Source organism: Sylvia atricapilla, chromosome 7 (assembly GCF_009819655.1).
Source record: "Sylvia atricapilla isolate bSylAtr1 chromosome 7, bSylAtr1.pri, whole genome shotgun sequence".
NCBI lineage: Eukaryota > Metazoa > Chordata > Aves > Passeriformes > Sylviidae > Sylvia > Sylvia atricapilla.
The window spans coordinates 4,641,787-4,646,594 of NC_089146.1; positions in this window are offsets into that span (position 1 = coordinate 4,641,787).

Genomic DNA, 4,808 nt, shown 5'->3' on the forward strand with positions numbered 1-4,808 from the left:
ATAGGGAGGTGGAAGAAGTTGCTCATACTGGCAAGCCCTTCAAGGGCAAAGATTGCCCAAGCTCTCCTTAAAAAATAAATAAGTTGTGGGGGTTTTGGGGGATTTTTTTTAAAGCATCCCAGCTGTTTTTGCAGGGAGTTCCTCTGTCAGGAAGTAATGAGATCTTGCTGCCTGATTGATAAAACACACACAGTCAAGAGGTTTCATCTGTTGTGGTCTTCAGGGCATCACTGTGCTCTGCAATATATATATATTAAAAAAAAAAAAAAAAATTAGACTGCTGACTCATGCTCTGCTCTCTGGAAACTGCAGCCTTCTTGGCAATCCTCTTCTTCTCCACCCTCCACCCCTGGCATTATTTCCCTTGACAGCCATTTCCCAGTTTCACTTTTTTTTTTTTTTTAAATCAAGCTACAACCAAAAGAGTACAGCTTGTGGAAGGCAGTGTTTTGTCTCCTCTAATCCTATTGGGAACAGATGGGAGACTACAGAAAATCGTGCTGGAAAAACCTCCAATATCTCTAGTGTTCTGTTGTGTTGCAGACAAATCTATCCATGTGCAAGGCAGACCTGAATGTTATTTCCCCTAATTACTCTTGTAAAGGGACTTGAAAAGTGTTTGGGTGAGAATTGTGAACGTTTCAAAGCTACTTCTATTTCAAAGCTTTTTGGAAAACAATACAGCTTAAAACATTCAATTGCTGTTTTTCCTAAACAATACTATTTTTTGGAGTGGGTTTTTTTCCTATTGAACTGGTGGTTTTACTTGGGATTTGTTTGCGAGATGAAGGCTAATCTGTTCTAAGAGTTGCTAAATCAAGGCCTCTGATATTTTTTCCCTTTGAAAGATTATTTTCCCCCCTTTTTTTCTGTGTTCTCAGTGCGAGCTAATGTGGAAAGTGCTCTGAGCATCTTTGGAACGTGGTTTGCTCAGAGGAGAAAAGACTTTCAGAATCTTCAGAAAGTTGTGCTCCCAGTGTCCTCACATCCATCATCTCTTTTCAGCCTGGTCTTCCATTCTGTTCTAGTCATTGACTGCTCTTTCCAACACAACCAAACCCCTGGTGGTCAGGAATTCCTGGTCTGACTTGGTGGCCTCAGGCACCTCTGCTGGGAAGAAGCAGGGTGGATAAGGGGTGAGAGGGGACACAGGACTCTTAATCCCCACAAACATTAATAATGCTAGAGGGTATTAAAAAAAAAATCTAAAAATATGAGAAAAACCACAATAATACTTAACTTACCATTTTAAGAAGCGTGGGCAGCAGGATAAGAGAGGGGATTCTGCCTCTCTGCCCTGTTCAGTGAGACCCCACCTGCAGAGCTGCCTCCAGCCCAGGGCTCCAACATCAGAAGAATGTAGAGCTGCTGGAGAGAGTCCAGAGGAGGCCACCAAGATACCCCAAGGGCTGGAGCCCCTCTGCTCTGCAGCCAGGCAGGGAGAGCTGGGGTTGTTCACCTGGACAAAGCTCCAGGGAGACCTTGGAGACCCTTCCAGTGCCTAAAGGGGCTCCAGGAGAGCTGGAGAAAGGCTGTGAACAACAGCCTGGGGTGACAGGACAAGGGGGAATGGGTTAGAGGGCAGGGTTAGATGGAAGATGGGGAAGGAATTGTTCCCTGTGAGGGTGGTGAGGCCCTGGCACAAGGTGCCCAGAGAAGCTGTGGCTGCCCCTGGATCCCTGGCAGTGTCCAAGGCCAGGCTGGATGGGCCTTGGAGCAACCTGGGATACTGGAAAGTGTCCCTGCCCATGGCCGGAGAAGGAACTGGATGAACTTCAAGTTTCCTTCCAACCCAAACCATCCTGTGACTCCATGATTTTACTGTGATCACTTTGCCCTGTTTGAGATTTTCCTACCAATCACCCTTAGAATTGCAGGAGGAGAATATGATCCTATGTTTTTCCCAGGTCAAATGTGAATCATTGTTGGCCCCTCTCCTGCTGTTACTAAGGTTTTTCTGTATCTCTTGTGTACCTGGCTATACTTGGAAGTTTCCTTTTCCTTTTGCTAGCTCAGAGTCATGGAACTACTTGAGATGCTGAGGGGATTTTCTCTTCTTTTAACAGAAAAGCTGTGTCCTCAGCAATGCAGAGGAAGTAATGAAAAATACAAATGCGAATTAGTCATACTCAGTTATGTGATAAGGCTGAATAATCAATGTCTTTAAAGACTGGTGTTGCAAATAAAAATCCCACATGTATTTTCTTCTAATAATGGCTGGAGACTGTTAATTGTGTCGCTTGCCTGCTTGGCTGTCATGGGTTTGTTCTCTTAGAATTGTGATGAGCCCATGAAGTCAGCTAGAAGAGGAAAGTGATGCTCTCCACAGCATTTTGGGGAGTCAAGTACTAGCAGATCTATTGACACCCCTGTTGCAAGTGTTCACATGTGCTCTTTGGGGCTAAAATTCCATTTCCTGGATTTGTCCCTTCATTAGGAACTGGAAATCACAGGAGATTGAGGTAGAGGTTGCATTTCTTGTAGGATGCTCACTCTAGACCAATGTGTCTCTTAGTGCAGCTGAAGTAATGTGAGTGGGGTGAGCTTGGAGGGGTTTGGGGAAGGCTTATCAGATTTTTTGTGGGGTTTTTTTCCTTTTCTGTGGTAGCTGAGATTTGTTATCTTAAGTAGACCTATTTGGCTGTTGTGCTTAGCTTGGTGACAAAACTCATATCCTGACAGAAAGAAGGAGGATTGGCAACAAGACTGACTGAAGCTGCATCTCCTGCCTTGTCTCAAAAAAGAGAAACTGGGAAGAAAAACCATGTGGGCCAGAGGTGCAGTTTACAACCTGAGCACCCATAACCAATCAGCAGAGTTCTGCCAGTCATACAGGTTTGGAGAGCTGGAAATTCTGGCCCCACACCTCTGGAGCAGCAACAAGCAGCCCCTCCAGCATTCCCTTGCCTGGGAAATCACACACTCATTTAGTTTGTGGCATTGCCTCTCCAGCCAAGGAGCAGCCGTGAGCTTGGGCTCCTGATGCCTTGGGAAGGCTGACCTGGAACAGAGACTGGACAGAGCTGGAGAATAAAGTAGGGATTTATTGAAAGGCCTCCAGGATCCACCTTGGGCAGGACAGGAGCCTGAGCAGGCCTACACCCAAGGTGGACCCAAAATGGTCACAACATGAACAATTGGTCATGAGGTCTCACACTTTTGTAAGTTTTGGTCTATTTGCATATTGGGGTTTAATTGTCCAATTACAGCTTCAGGTTGTGAGGTCTCATCCTTTTTATTTCTCTCTTCAGTCCATCACTGTTTGTGCTGTTGGGCCTGAAAGTTGTACTCATTGTTCTTGGTGTTCAGCAGGAAAAGGATTTGTTTTGTCTCCCTGCTCTGTGATGAGAGCTGAGTGACACTTCATATGAGGCTCAGAACTGCGCCCCTGGGCAGCACAGAATGTGAAAAACATGAAAGCTAAAAGGCATCACTCCCTCTGCACCAAACATGTGGCTCCTTACAACCATTTCAAGGGAAGGCAATTTATGGGACACCTGAAACACTTCTAAACCTTTTTAGGTCTTTACTGGAGACAGAAGTGCAGCAGGTCTGCAAGATCTTCCTCCATTTCCCCAAAACCTGGGTGCACCAAGCCCATGTGTGAGACTGTGATGGTACCTCAGCCTCCTGGGAAAGTCACTATTTTTCCACGACCTGGAACACTTTTCATCGCTCTGCTTGCTGGGCTGTGAGTGTTCTAGGGCAGGCACCATATTGTTTTGTTCTATTTCTTACAATACTTGGCAAAGAGAAGGCCATCTTGGCTCTTCACCAGGTCTCCAAAGTGCTAAAATATTACTAACCTTGTAATAAATCTCAAATTTTTATTATTGTCTCACACTCCGCAGCTTATTTTGGCTCTGGGAATCTGCAAATTTGGACCAAAAAAATGTAAAAACTTGTCAAAGTGGAGCAAATGAGAGCACCCAACTTCAGTCTCTTTAGCAAGACACAACTGTGAATCACTGCTCCTTGGGGAGAAGAACACAGGATTTCCTGGAACCAAATTCAGGACTTGACAGAGCTGTTTGATCTTCAACTGATGTTTTGTTTTTGTTTTCTAAGCAGCAATAACATCATTTTAAGCTATAAACAGACCATTTTCCCTTGTCCTTGAAGTGAGTCATTAATTAGTTAATAACATGAATTAATTACCGCCTATGCATAATTAAAGGGGCCGTATTTGTTTTATCTACGATGTTCTTTCTAGCGCTGCATTTTTATTAACAGCCTCTCAATATCCAGTTTTCCTTGTCCCCCTCAGGATCAAAAATTCTCCTTAAAGTCTGGTGTAACACCTGTGCCTGGGATGTAATGAAATGCAACCCTCAAGCTCACCCAGGACAAGATATGCAAAATAATTACACTTGGATGACAAAGAGAAGCCCTGAGGGCTGTGTTCACAAAAGGATGCCTTGTTTCTCTGGAAGGCTGGATCCCTGCCTGCCCTGCTCACCAGGAGCCACACTGTGCTCCTGGGTTGGGAATTGCATGGCCTGAAAATTTTGACAACTGTTTGGTCAGATTTGGTGGCTAAATAAATGATTTGTCTCATTAATTACTGGGATCTTGCTGACGGGGCCGTGCACAGTTCACGGTGAAAAGTTTATGTGCGTGTTTCAAACTGCTAAAAGAGGACTCTTCAAGTGTCCTCAGATATAAAAGAACTTCTTTGATGGAGATTCTCCTGGTTGACAAGCAGGGAAGAAACAAAAGCCCAGCCTGCCTGGGAGTGCCTGTCCTCCTTCTGGGAAGACAATTTGATGCTTAGCTTGGGGTGCTTGGCTCTTGCCTCTTCCCTCAGT